This window comes from Pseudonaja textilis, chromosome 1 (genome assembly GCF_049901715.1).
Source record: "Pseudonaja textilis isolate UNSWEBS1 chromosome 1, rPseTex1.2, whole genome shotgun sequence".
NCBI lineage: Eukaryota > Metazoa > Chordata > Lepidosauria > Squamata > Elapidae > Pseudonaja > Pseudonaja textilis.
In genome coordinates this window covers 144,363,874-144,379,385 of record NC_141990.1, presented here as the reverse complement: position 1 = coordinate 144,379,385, position 15,512 = coordinate 144,363,874, and positions in this window count along the sequence as shown.

The following is a 15,512-nucleotide window of genomic DNA, read 5'->3' as shown; positions in this document are numbered from 1 at the left end:
GTTTTGCCGATGTCAGTCCAGCTGATTTTTCTAATATGGTTATCTACAGATAAAAATGAGACAGTTTGGTTAAAAATATCTTTATCACAAAAAGTCCTAAATGTAGCATGTCTTGACATGTTGACTACAGTAAGAAGAAGACGTGGCTGAGATAAAACATCTCCCACTTTTGTCAGCAGTGAAAAATCTAGAGGCATACACTAAGACCAGCACATATACTTTTTCTTTTAAAGATATGTAAACTGAGCAAAGCAGGTTGTAGAAAAGTTTTCTGCAAGTGCCCAAACTAATTAAGGTGCCCAAACTAATTAAAGTGTTTCATATGGCCAAAGAAATGGCTGATTCCTACCATTATGGCCATTTCAGGCAGATGGTTTTTGGTGCTTAGTAAATTCTTAGGCAGTGTATTAAAATTAATATATTAATTAAACACTTTGTGGTGTTGGCATTTGAAGATGCCTAAAATACTCGCCCAGGCATGGTATAGTCGCAGGGCAAAAAACCCCCCATAAAGTATAAAGGTGGATCTGTTTTTTTCCCCAGAACACCTTTGGATCACCACACCTTGCTCCCTGCCTCCTTACAGTATTTATTGTAGTAACTTGGCAGTTCCTGCTGCCACCACTGTCTTCTGGCATTGCCTCACTTACATCCTCCTTCTAATTCTTATGTGTGGGAGACATAAAACTCTTACATTCTATTGCCTGTGTAAAAGGGTAAAAATGAGATAACTGACATAGTATCATTTCTTGTCTATATAGCATTGAGGACTATCATTAAATAAACCAATCTGCATGGAATAAACAAGATCAAACTTGTTTTAATGTAAGGGGGAAAAAAATCATTTTAGCCTTAAATGGATACTATGCACCTTTAGGGGGTTGTGGATGTGATTTTCTGCTCTGCTTCAGACTGACATTATTTTTGGCTAGCTCTATAGGGGTGTAGGTAGGAAGTCCCCAGAATTTGTTTGGGACCTTTTAGAAGAGTTGAACTCTGATTGCACATTTCTCTTGCCCCCCTCCTCTCAAATATTAATTAATTGAAAATTATTTATCATGCTTTAATCTGGATTTCTGCACTGAGTAGATTTTTTTTTATTTTTTAGCTTTATACCCCAACTTTTTTTTGATGAAAATGAGGTGACTTGCATAGGTATTCTGTTTATTTTACTCCATAATTCTGTGAATTGGGGCCAGCTAAAAGAGAAAGACCCAAAGTTATGTAATGAATTTTCTTGGTTGAGGATGGATTGAATTTGGGTTTCCCTACTCCTAGTCTAACCACTAAGAAATACTCTCCTTTGTACCATTGAGAGCACAACGTTGCCATTTTCACAAAACAATTGCCTTTGTGATGATGGCCAATAAAAAAGCACCAATTTTCCTAATTTCTTTGTCATTCTTCAGTATGCAATAGTGGTGAATGTTCTTCGGTTTCTTTCCTACCATCTGAATTTGCCTTTGCTTCCCCACAACCCCTGATAAATGAGCACTCTTCAAAATAAAATAAAATGTTGCAGATACCCACCATTTTTTATTTTTTAAATTGGCCTATAAGATCTGCTTGAGGCCTAAATACATTCCTGTAACTAAAGATAATCTTTCTTTAAAAGTCAGGTGGTAGAAAGAGCTCAGAGATGCCCCAGGAAACATCAGTACCTATGGGAACAGTGTCACCTGCCTCTCTGCACACTCCACTCTTCTATTTCTCTGGCTAGGGAATTCTGGGAGTTGAAGTCTATACATCTTCAAGCTGTCAAGGTTGAGAAACGCTGTTAGACTACATCGTGTGCATGTGAGAGAGAACGTGTCACCACATTCAAAGCACTCATTATGTTTGTGGAACTCAAAGTTAGTCTGTTTCTGGAAAGGTCAAACTGAACCTGAATTCTTTCATATTGCTGCTTAAAAGGCAAAGCTAAGGAAACTCTGAGAGGGCGCACAGTTTTACTTCTGCCCGAAGGATTTGTTCCCACATCTTTTCTGTGAAGAGAAGAACACAACAACAACAACAATCAGCAACAGAGTGGTCAATGTCTGGAATTCTCTACCTGACTCTGTGGTTTCTTCCCCAAACCCCAAAAACTTTAACCTTAGACTGTCTACTATGGACCTCACTCCTTTCCTAAGAGGTCTGTAGGGGGCGTGCATAAGCGCACCAATGTGCCTACCATCCCTGTCCTATTGTTTCTTTTTATTTTTCTTATATGTATCCATGTATTCATAACTATGTTTATCCTTATACCTATTATCTTGTAAGCAATTGACAAATCAAATAAAATAAATAAAAACACCTTTAATGTGAAGATACACCTAAATCGTGGGGGGGTGTAATGGCTGAAAAGACAGTTTCTGTCTCTTATTATGAAAAAAGCAGTGGCTTACAAAAACACTTTGATTAAAATTTCTGTTTGAAAATCACTTCTTCTTCTTGCTGTAATAATGTGCGCAAAATCAACGATACACCAATAACCTCAGGACGGCAATTCTCTCAGTGTACCTGTTAATTTTCTCAGCTTGTATCCTACATTGTAGGATTGTGTGTTACAAGGTTCTGTAGCCCAATTAAGTCTCTACAGTAACCTGCTTTTCCAAACTGATCTGAAAACCAATTGGTTATTAGCTCTTCATACACATTTACAAGCTTTGCAGTAGAAGGCCGGTAGCGTGAAATGTGAAGTGACAATAACATTCGGGAGCTTCAGTGCATCAAAATGTGTTTCTGGACTTTGTGGTGATCGATTTATGGCCGGCATAAATAATAGTAAATTTTGTATCCCATATGCAAACAAACATATTGTTTATCCTCAGCACCAGCAGCTCTAGAGAACAATCAAGTACAAATATGGGCCATAATGCTGCAAGATATAAATGATATTTAAATATGTTGATGATCCAGTTTTATAATATGTTCCAAATGAGACCCTTTAAGCAATGCTGCCATCACTTTTTCATTTCTTTTTCCTGCATCCATGAGGGCTAGAAACAAGTAGTAAAATAAAAAAGAAGCAGTTTGGTCCCTAAAACTCAGTCTCATAATGACAACCCAGGATTATTACTCAGGTTTGCAGTGCAGCCCTGAGATTCTTGTGAAATTACCACTGATACCGTCCCTTCATGTGAAACATTTTCTGCTTGTATCTTACTGTTGAGTTATGTTGTGCAAAAAAAAAGCATCCATCCTCATTAATGAATGTACAGTCTGATGCGTTGCAGACTATGCATGGGGTCCCTACAAAGAAATGATGTCTATGGAATTTATTCTCATCTATGAAGCATTGGATTGCTTCAATGCGGACTCCCGATTTTAGAAATTACTGTGGTATTATTTTGAGCAACACCAGGATATTGGGTGTCATTGCTATTTTGATTTCCCACAATGCCCCAGAATAGTGTTCCTCAAGTGTTACCGCTTAGCAGACTGGAGTGGCAAGGCTGACAGGGGATGGCGGAGCAGACTGACAGGGGATAGTTTGGCACAAGCAATAGGCAAACGTGTGCATGCGTGAGCTCACCTGGCGCTTCTGTAGCCCAGTTAGGAAAGCGGTGTGATCTGGTACTGGCCATGGCCCAGGGTCGGGAACCCCTGCTGCCCCAGAATAAAGCTCCCTAAATGCATTCTGGGAAATTGAAAGGATAATGTTGGCCAGTTATCTCTGGAAACTTGGGGTGCTGGGTGAAAAGAAAGAAGATTTGAGGCAGAAGACATCAATAATAGCATTGCAGTTGTCCAAATGTGGTAGAATTTGATAGTATCCCTCTGCAGTGGGATCTTACCTGTTCCACTACCAGTCCCGAGATCGCAGGCGCACCTTTTATTTTTATTTTTTTATTTTATTTTTATTTGTCAATTGCTTACAAGATAATCGGTATAAGTAAAAACATAGTTATGAATACATGGATATATATAAGAAAACTAAAAGAAACAATAGGACAGGGATGGTAGGCATGTTCGTGTGCTTATGCAGGCCCCCTACAGACCTCTTAGGAAAGGGGTGAAGTCAATAGTAGAAAGTCTAAGGTTAAAGTTTTTGGGGTTTGGGGAAGAAACCACAGAGTCAGGTAGAGTATTCCAGACATTGACCACTCTGTTGCTGAAGTCCTATTTCCTGCAATCAAGTTTGGTGTGATTAACCTTGAGTTTTGTATCTATTGTTTGCTCTTGTGTTGTTATGGTTGAAGCTGAAGTATTCATTGACAGGTGGGACATTGCAATGTATGATTTTATATACTATACTTAGATCGGACCGTAGGCGGCGTAGTTCTAGGTTTTCTAGGTCTAGAATTTCAAGTCTGATGGCATAAAGCCTTCTGCAACGAGTAGAGAAACGGAGAACTCTTCTTGTGAAATATTTCTGGACTGTGTTAATATCAGATACATAATGTGGGTTCCAGACTGATGAGCTGTATTCGAGTATTGGTCTAGCAAATGTTTTGTATGCTCTAGTTATTAGTGTAATATTACCAGAGGAAAAAACTACGTAAGATTAGGTTAACAACTCTGTTTTTTTAATTTTTAATTTTATTTTTTAATAACAAGATAAACATAAATATATATAACAAAATAAACATAAACATACCACAAAAAACATAAAAATATCCTTCTTCATGAATTTACATACAGTGCATCGATTGGTTTACCACTTTTTTTTGTGCATCCATTTCAAGATTAGGTTAACAACTCTTAATGGCTTATTGGCTATGTAGTTACAGTGGGCTCTAGCACTTAGGTCATTAGAGATGAGTACTCCAAGATCCTTGACAGAGTTTGGATCATCAACAAGGTCTTGACTATTCAGCCTGCATTTTATTTTCTGATTTTTTTTTGCTAATATGTAGGACAGATCATTTATTTGTTGAGATTTGAAGTTGCCATTTGTTTGACCATTCTGATACATAGTCAAGGTCTTTTTGAAGGGTAGCAGTATTGTCTGTGGTGTTGAGCAGCTTTCTACACACCAGCTGAGGCCTGCAGCACCAATCAGCTGAGAAGATAAAGAAAAGCGCAGGGGCAGTGGGAGGGCCAATCCTGCGCTTTTCTCTTCTTTCTCCTCTCAGCTGATTCTCTGTGGCTTACTTTCCTCCTCTCAGCTGATCATGGAGGCTTTTTTAAACTTGAGCCAAACCGGTCTGAACCGGTAGCATACCACCACTGGTATCCCTGCCCTGAGCTACTTAATCTATCCTCTCCTTTTTTTCCAAGACATCATGATACATCTTTCATCATTTCATTTCTTAATTCTGAGTGCCTATCAATTTGTAGACTGGCATCATGTCTTTGAGAAGTATCCTACTCCTACTTAGTATCATACTAAGGCAAGATACTAAAGGATACAATAAGGACACTATATTGTGAAATTGTTCTGAAGTATGCAGAAAGGGAACAAAATATAACTTTCTATTTGCCACACTGGCTGAACCTCATAGCTGCCAACTGGGTGTCAAAGTAGGCTGGGCAGTATCTTTTCTTGAGCCAGCAGGAACTATGGAACTGTTGCAGGGTCCCAGCCTCTCTGCCAAGCCTCACAACTATTAGGTAACCCAACGTGGAATTCTCAGTCTACTAGAACGTCAAACTCATTTTGATTGATCCCATTCATTTTGCAACCATTGTATGCTGGCATGTGCCACATCCAATCCATTAGTTGTGCGCCTTCAAAATGCACTTAAGTTTTTATTGCTTCTAGTTCTATGTCATCAGCAAAGAAAGGTAAAGTTGATCTTCATCTAAATCACTGTCACCGATTATTGCAATTGATTACAAGCTAAGAGAGCTTTTTCAAGTTTAAAAGTTATGCTCCTTTTATTTCCCCAAGTAGTAATCTGTGCTGTTTAAGTTATTGCACTAGGGCTGGGGGCTGGAAATACGGTGTATATTACATTCCTTCTTCAGATCATTTCTTTTAGTGTTAGCTTCTCTTGTTCCCTTGTCCACGCCCCACTTCTTCTGTTGATTATTCTGCAAAATGCTTGGTTTTGCCCAGTAAGACAGAAATCCAGAGTCTCTGAAGACTTTCTAAGGCAGCGTCCCCCAAGCTGGTGGCTTCCAATTAAACTAAACAGAGAGATTCAGCCATGCTGTCTGGCAATTTTGGGAGCTGCCACTCAACATAGCTGGCAGGCACCAGGAGATGTGGTTCCAGGACAGTTGTCAAAAAGGAATGTTTAACCAAAGACAACAGCCTATTAGTGAGCTATCTTGAAAACATGGGGAGTTGGTGATAGAAAAGGGAAAATATTGCTTTTTATGGCTATGAAGAGCTTCCGATGGCACTTGGCTTCAATGAAGTTGTAAGTAAGCACTCCTTCATAGGACTTCTGGGAAGCATTATGACGCCCTTCTTCTAAGTGGCAAAATTGCCATTGTGTTTCCTTCATCAGAAGTGGTTACAACACCTACATACAAGCAGAACTATAGCTTACACATGAACTACAGTTCTTCTGAAGGTGGTTTTTTGGACTTCAGTGAATTCAAATGTAGAAACAGATACTTCTTGCTTTGTGCTTTGTTGTAGGGCAGCTGGAATTTAGAACTTTTATTTTATTTTATTCAAGAGCCGTGGTGGCGCAGTGTTTAGAATGCAGTATTGCAGGAGAATTCTGCCAACTGCCAGGAGTTTGATTCTGACTGGCTCAAGGTTGACTCAGCCTTCCATCCTTCCGAGATCAGTAAAATGAGAACCCAGATTGTTGGGGGCAATGTGCTGACTTTGTAAAGTGCTTAGAAAGGGCTGTAAAGCTCTATGAAGCTGTATATAAGTCTAAATATGATTGCAATTTTCAATTACTGTTCAAAATTTTGAATTCTTTATCTGGATCTTCTGATTTTTGTTTGTAAAGTACAAAAGAGCATTGGAGACAGATGGCCTTCAAAAACTGAAATGTGGAGTACTACATTCTTGGTTGTTGTGGTTCGCCGGCAGCCTGTGCAGACGGTAGCGAAAGTGGGGAAGAACGGGGACCAGTCAGGGAGTCTGGAGAGGACTCGGACGAGGGTCCTGCATCCAATGCAGAGATGGGGCCAGGACCATCTGGGAGTGGGATGTTGCCTCTGGAGCCTCTGCAGTCTGGTAACAGTGAGGCAGAGGAACAAGGGGAGACTGTTCCCAGTGCTCGTGTGCGCAGAGCTGCTAGAAGGTGAGAGTAGCTAAAACAAAAGGATGACTCAGGAGTAAGGCTGGGAGGTGATTTGCCCCTCCCATAAGGGATAAAGAACAGGCAAAGATGATGAAACCTTTGCAGGAAGTAAAGTCATTCATTTGGTTCAGATTCATTCTTGAAGCTCTTTGTTTTTTCTTCTAGTTCATTTGACCTTTCTGTTATTGGCAGCACTTCACAGGAAAGAAAGGTGGGTGCTTATCTTGAGGGACTGTTTGAGATTCATTACCGGCTGGGAATGAAAATAATTCCCAGTGTTGCAATAAAACAAGATTTGGTTTTAAAATAAGTGTGTGCGTAATTACGATCTCAGAAGACTTGGTCAGAACATTGGTTCTCAACATGGCTAAAATTGGGATCTCAAGCAGAAAGCAGAAGAACAATTTTAAATCTCTCCTTGCATTCAGATTAAGAACAGTAGGAGAACTGCTTCAGTGTCCCCTCACTCACTGCTCCCTATGAAACTTAAGCAAGTACTTAAGATAATCTAAAATTGAGGTGGAAATTAGGTTCCTCTTGATCTCATGGACTTGCTCTCCTGCATGCATACACACTCATCTTGCAATCATACATTGCCCAAATATCTCCAGCACGAGAGTGCATACACTCTACCATTTGCCAATCAATTAATTAACAGACAAAGAGGTAGAAGCATCAATAGCAAGCTACCAAAGGCAAGGGCAGACAGTGAGATTTCTGGTATACTTTGTCCCTTAGTATCCTTGTTCTCCTCAGCACAATAACTCTGCTCATCAGAACATCCAGCCAGTCAACTGATCCATGGAGTGCCTACAATACTGGACAGAGCAACATGTGATGTAGGTGGTTGCTAAGGCTGGCATGAAATTTTTCACACAGATCTGTATGTTGATCATTCACGAGGCCAAGATGTGCTTCTTGAAGCAATTAGCAGTAGCACTTAGACTTATATACCACTTCAAAGTGCTTTAAAGCCCTCTCTAAACGTCACCATATTCCCCCCAACAACCTGGGTCCTCATTTTACCCACTTTGGAAGGATGGAAGGTTGAGTTAACCTTGAACCTGGTGAGATTCGATCTGCCAAATTGCAGGTAGCCAACAGTCAGCAGAAGTAGCCTGCAGTACTGCATTCTAACCACTGTGCCACCTCAGCTCAGATAGATAATGTTGGACAAAAAGAATGAAAACGGAACTAGGAGATGTGGTTTGATGGAAGCAATAAGGAACCAGGGCATCCAAGGTATTTTAAATTCCTTATGTCTTTGTTACCTTAATCTCCTTAGCTAAGGCAAATAGGAAAAAAGTTCAACACAGCCAGGAGTCCTCAGGAAGACTTCTCCCAGATCAAGGGATGTGTGGTTGCAGAATTTCATTACTCAAATCCTATACGAGTTCTGGTTTCAATATTGATTGGAAGAAGGTCTCATGTATGGAAATTCTCTGCATGGTCTAATTTTTTCCCCCTCAAATCAGGAATAGCATCCTTTTTTTCATTGCAAAAGCAAAGAATTTTAAAAGAAAGAATTTGGAGGTAATGGGATAACTTAACAAGGAACATGTATTATGTAAAACATGTATTATGTTTTACATAATACATCTCCTTTAGCTACTTTCCCAATCCATCCTCCCAATGGAACTATAGCTCTGGGAATTCCCAGCTAGCTTAGCCAAGGTTTAGGAATCCTGGGAGTTGTAGTATCTACATAGCTTAAGAGGACTAAAATGAGGAACGTCTATCAGTGGTGGGATTCAATTTTTTTTTACTACCAGTTCTGTGGGTGTGGCATGGTGGGCGTAGCAGGGGAAGGATACTGTAAAATCTCCAGTCAGAGGTGGCATTTACTGATTCTCTGAAAAACTCAGAATTTCCGTTACCGGTTCTCCAGAACTGGCCAGAACCTGCTGAATACCCACCTCTGACGTCTATCCTACTTTCATGATCTCGATTGCCACTCTTGGGAACCGTGCAAGCAAGTGGCATGAGAAGATCTCTGAGGCGCTGTTTGGTCTTCTGTCTGATTTCTCCGTTGAGTCTGAGGTGTGTTTTCTGCCTCTAAGGGTCTTGCATTATAAAGTTGGAAAGCAAAGCAAATGATTAATAATTGAAGAGCCCTCCGGCCTTTTATTTGGAGGGGGGGCTCTGAAAGACCATTATATTTTTTTAAGTGTCCATATAATGCTGTGCTGGTGATATTACCCTGCAAGGCTTTGAACTCAAATTTTATCAGGTAGACGTGAGGACTAAATTGAGGGTGGGTGGCAAATAAAGCAATCTGTATTGCTGAGGTGCTGCGTTCTCTGCAAAGGGCAGTATTCCTGGATGGGTCTCTAGTCCCAGCTGCAAGAAAGCTTTGTCCAAGCACAATCTTCCTTAACCCTTGTAGACCGGAAGGATTACAATGCCTAATCTTTTGTGCCTCCATTCAAGACTTGTGAAGGAAGAGAGTGATGGAAAGAGGAGCCAAGATATCCAGAAGCCAGCGAATTAGGAGAATGAGGGGCATGGATTTATGGATTTGCTGGGATTTAGGCTCCTCTCCTAAAACCCACCAAATTATTTTCCCTTTCATTGGGCTTCTGGCTTCCTGGCTCAACAAAAGTCACATCTATGGAGCTTGCATAGTCTTCATGATGGGTTGCAGAGGTGGTATTCAGCCAGTTTTGACCAGTTCTGGAGAACCAGTAGCAGATATTTGAGTAGTTCGGAGAGCCAGCAAATGCCATCTCTGACTGGCCCCGCCCCCATCTATTCTCTTCCTCCCTAATCCCAGCTAATTGGCTGGGTCTTCTTTTGTTGTCCCGCACAGGAGAACGGAGCTGGAAAGCAGGTTAGTGGGGTGGGGAGGGAATGGGGATTTTGTAGTAACCTTCCCCTGCCACGCCCACCAAGCCACGCCCACCAAGCCACGCCCACAGAGCCGGTAGTAAAAAAAATTGAATCCCACCCCTGGTTCCATCACAAGAGAGGACACGCTAACTTGATTAAAGGCCTGGGCCTTTTTTATGTGCATCATATTAAAAAGGAATGGTCTTCAGTCGCATGGGCACAGGAACCATCTTGCCTTGGTATCAATCTTCTGAAGATCATCATTAATTGTCAGCTTATTCTCCAAAGCACCAGAAGGGAGAACAAGAAGCGATGGATGGAAACTAATCAAGGAGAGAACCAACCTAGAACAAAGGAGGAACTTCCTGACAATTAGAACAATTAATCAGTTAAGTAACTGAGGTCTGCTTGAAGAAGTTGAGGGTGCTCCATCCCTGAAGGCTTTTCAGAAAGGATCGGACACCCATTTGTCCAAAATGGCATATATTTCTGCCTGAGCAGGAGGTTGGACTAGATTAGAAGACCTCCAACGTTCCTTCCAACTCTGTTTTTCTGTACGAGTGGAAGAAATTGCCAATTGTTTAAAAGAAATAGAAAGTCAAAGTCACTCAACAAGTGAATCACAGGCAGAGGAAAAAGCCAGAGCTTGGGAAATGGATCTCGATTTTTTTTAAAGAAAGGGATTGAGATCTTTGCTAGTGAATCCCAAAAGTGCTTTGTGATGACCTGGGGCATGGCACAAAGGTAATAAAGTCAGATAATCAGTAGGCGTCCCTTTATTACTCCAACTTTGCCCACACGGTCCTGGTTACCTTCTGGTTGGAGAAAAACTCTCCCACGAACAGCCTTTGGCTGCAGAGAATCAAGTCCAAAACGCGGTCAACAAAAACTGTATCTGTAAGTCCAATCAAGGCAAAATGAGGTAATCAGTCTGACAGGGCAGAAGCAATAATCCCAGACATAAAGGCACGGCAATAAATCAACACGGTTGGGAAGATGCCAGGAACACAGATAAGCAAAGTCAACACAAGATAAACTAACATTTGCTCCTAGCAGCTGCTGTCCTCAGCATGCATCTCTTTTAAACTCTCATTCCCAGGTGTGGCTAATGAAGGGAATCAGGGCCCTTTCCTTCCCCATAAGCCATACAACCTACGTTGCTCTCTTCTCCGTTCCTCCCTGCATGTCCTAGAATGAAGAAGGGGTTGGGCCTGGGGCTTACTCTGAACTCCCTCTCCCTTGTTCTACCTCTCTCCTGGTCTGCCCAGCCGGATTTTGCCCTTCCCCAGTTTCCTCCACAGCCAATGGAGCCACACTCCCCCTCCCTGTCAGCTGTTCATCTTCCTCCTCGGATTGAGACTCCGACAGGGACATGACATGCTTTTTCAAAAGGTAACTGGACTTTATGTTTTTTAACTTGAAGACGTTTCACTTCTCATCCAAGAAGCTTCTTCAGCTTAGACTCCTCGACTTACAACATTACATTTAGTGACCATTGGAAGTTACAACGGCACTGAAAAAAGGGACTTATGACCTTTTTCACTTTTATACCTGTTGCAGCATCCCCATGGCCTCACGATGAAAATTCAGATGTTTGGCAACTGATTCACATTTATGACACTTGCCGTGTCCCAGGGTCACCTGATCAGTTTTGGAGACCTTCTGACAAGCACAGTCAAATGGGGAAGCCAGATTCACTTAACAACCAGGTTATTAACTTAACAGCTGCAGTGATTCACTTAAAAACTATGGCAAGAAAGGTTGTAAAATGGGCCAAAATTCACTTAAAAACTTTCTCACTTAGCAACAGAAATTTTGGGCCAAATTGTGGTCATAAATCAAGGACTATCTGTATATATGCTGGCTCTGCTGACTGAGGCCAATGGGAGTTATTCAAAAGCATCTACAGGTAGCCCTCAATTTACAATAGTTCATTTAGTGACTGTTCAAAGTTACAATGGCACTGAAAAAAGGGACTTATGACTGTTTTTCACACTTATGACCATTGCAGCGTCCTCATAGTCATGTGATCAAAATTCAGACTCTTGGCAATTGACTCATATTTATGATGGTTGCAGCATCCCGGGGTCACATGATCCACTTTTGTGACCTTCTGACAGGCAAAGTCAATGGGGAAGCCAGATTCACTTAACAACTGGGTTATTAACATAACAACTGCAGTGTCTCACTTAACAACTGTGGCAAGTAAAGTCATAAAATGGGGCAAAATTCAGTAAACAAACATCTCATTGAGCAACAGAAATTTTGGACTCAGTTGTGATTGTAAGTCAAGAACTACCTGTACTTACATTGTCTGCCAGGAGGCAGACATTAGATTTTCACCCTGTTCAGGACTCATCAAATGTAGTTAGCCAGGTGTTCTTCTGTGGAGTTCAAACTCCCTACTTGGAATTGTACTCATAGACCATTGCACTTCAGATGACTATGTACAGTAGAGGGCTTCAAACTTAACAGCTTTAAGATTTGTGGACTTCAACTCCCAGAATTCTGTTCTGACCCAGGCTTCATCAAACATACTTAAACACAAACTTATTTTAAAAGCAAAACCTATTTTATTGCAACACTGGGAATTACTTTCATTCCCAGCCAGAACTAATTATAAACAGTTCCCCAAGATAAGCACACACCTTTCAGTGCTGTGGAATGTTGCCAAAAACAGAAGTATCCAGTTATAACAGAAACCAACTGAAATACCAGGGAAAAAAAACGGAGCTTCAATGAGGACTTGGAATCTATCAAACTACTTTGCTTCCTGCAAAGCATTCGTCATTGAGGTCTGACTTTTATCCCTTATGGGAGGGGCAATCACCTCCCAGCCTTACTCCTGAGTCATCACTTCTGCTTCAGCTGCTCTCGCCTTCTAGCAGCTCTGCGCACACGCGCACTGGGATCAGGCTCCCCTGGGTCCTCTGCTTCACTGCTGACAGATTCCGAGCACTCCACTCCCAGATGGTCCTGGCCCCATCTCTGCATTGGACACAGGACCCTCGTCCAAGTCCTGGTCCCCTTTCTTCCTCTCTGTCTGACTCTGCTGCTGTCTGCACCGGCTGCCGGCGAACCACAACAAATTCCTCCTCCAGTCATGTTAGCTCAGGAATTCTGGGAGTTGAAGTCCACAAGTCTTAAACTTGCCAAGTTTGAAGAGCCTTGATGCACAATATAGCACTTTTAAGAACGATCCACTAATGTTCACTGGATATCTGAAAGGGATACCTAAATGTTATCAGAATAGTATATGCAATCCACCTTCTTTTAAGCTCTCAGTGTAAACAGATATGGATTTTACATCATGTCCTGCCCCTAGGTACATATCCTCTGCTCTTCTCTATAAGAAGTTTTAATAAGTCTCAGGTTTGTTGCTTTTTTGAATTACCTACAAGAATCGCTTTTTCCTTTTTATGTCATAATTACACTACATCAGTGCAGAATTCTTTCTTCTGGTTTATGAAAGAGTTGCTTGCATTATATTCATGGAATGTAGGCTGCTTTTAGGAATCAACCCAATTACAGAAATGAGTATATTTCCCTAGAAATGGTATTTGCTTGTTAAGGCCTTGCATTGTGTTTTGTATGTGCTGTTTGATGTTCTACCTCTTGTTAACTATATGCAAAGTTTTTGACTTTCTTACTTCCCATGATCTTCAAGATATCTATATCTATTTCAATATCTATCTGTCTAAATCTATAACTAATCTATCCATCCATCTCTCTCTCTCTCATCTAGCTATCTACCTACCTACCTATCCCTCCATCCCTCCATCCCTTCATCCATCCATCCCTCCATCCATATCTATCTATCTATCTATCTATCTATCTATCTATCTATCTATCTATCTATCTATCTATCTATCTATCTATCTATCTTGTTTCCCGCAAAAAACTATATTTTTCCACTAGTGGAAAAGCTTATTGTGTCTTTTATTAATCTTATTATAGGCAATGATTAATGTATCATTTTATAGGCATACAGTGATAACACAAATCTTCAGACTTCCTGCTATGGCAGAAGTACTGTTCCCAGTAGCCTTCACCAATGTGGCCAATGCTGTGGGACTCTGGGCCTTCTAGTTCAGCTGTATAATTTTCTTATTTCTGCTAAACTGTCTTTTCTCAGGTATCTTTGGCTTTTCACTGATTCCCCTTGGTAGTAAAGGCCATGTGTTCAGTAGGGATGGGTTTTAACAGTGTGAATTATATGTATGCCCTCCTTCCCAATCCCAAGAGCTCTGCTAGCACGAATGGCTCCATAGAAACTCTTCACAGCAATTAATTTGTCATTTTTTGGTCAAATTTCAGCAATATTATTCTTGGAAGATTTTGGGGCTTGCAAAAAAGTGGCCCCCATCTAGAAGGATTATAGAGGCATTTGAATAGTGGCTGGGAAGAAGGGAGAGAGTGCAAGGTAAGTAAGCTGCATCAGGAAGGCACCTGTTTAGAATAGAATAGAATTATTTATTGGCCAAGCATGATTGGAAACACGAGGAATTTGTCTTTGGTACATATGCTCCCAGTGTACATAAAAAGAAGGAAAAAAATACATTCATCAAGAATCATAAGATTCAACATGGAGTTACTAATAAGCCATCAAATCATACTAGGAAATAAACTATATAAATTGTAAAGATACAAGCAACACTTATAGTCATAAGTGGGAAGAGAGAGGTAAGAGAAAGGATGAGAAGAATAATAGTAATACAATCTTACTAAGTAGTTTGACAGTGTTGTGGGAATTAATTTAGCAGAGTGATGGCATTCGGGGGAAAAACTGTCCTTGTGTCTAGTTATTCTGGTGTGCAATGCTCTATTTTGAGGGTAGAAATTGAAACAATTTATGTCCAGGATGTGAGAGGTCTGTAGATATTTTCACAGCCCTCTTTTTGACCCATGCAGTACACAGGTCCTCAATGGAAGGCAGGTTGGTAGCAATGGTACTTTCTGCAGTTCTAATTATCCATTGAAGTCTGTGTCTGTGAAGTCTGTGTCTGTCTTGTTTGGTTGCAGAGCCAAACCAGACCGTTATAGAGGTGCAGATGACCGACTTACCTGTCTGTATTGTGTTGTGATGTGCAACATCACAATACTACTAGCTCTAGCAGATCAGTGTAGTGTTTCCCCCCTTTCTTTTCTCCGTTTTGTGTCCAAGTAGCCCTCGACTTATGGCCACGATCGAGCCCAAAATTTGTGTTGCTAAGTGAGAAATTTGTTAGGTGAGTTTTATCCCATTTTACGACTTTTCTTGTCGTAACATTTGTTAAGTGAATCACTGCAGTTGTTTAATTAGTAACAGGTCTGTTAATGAATCTGGTTTCCCCATTGATTTTGCTTGTCAGAAGGTGACAAAAGAGACCCTGGGACACTGCAACCGTCACAAATGTGAGTCTGTTGTCAAGCATCTGAATATAAATCACATGACCCAGTGGTGGGATTCAACTTCTTTTACTATTGATTCTGTGGGCATGGCTTGGTGGGTGTGGTAAGGGAAGGATACTGTAAAATCTCCAGTCAGAGGTGGTATTTGCTGGT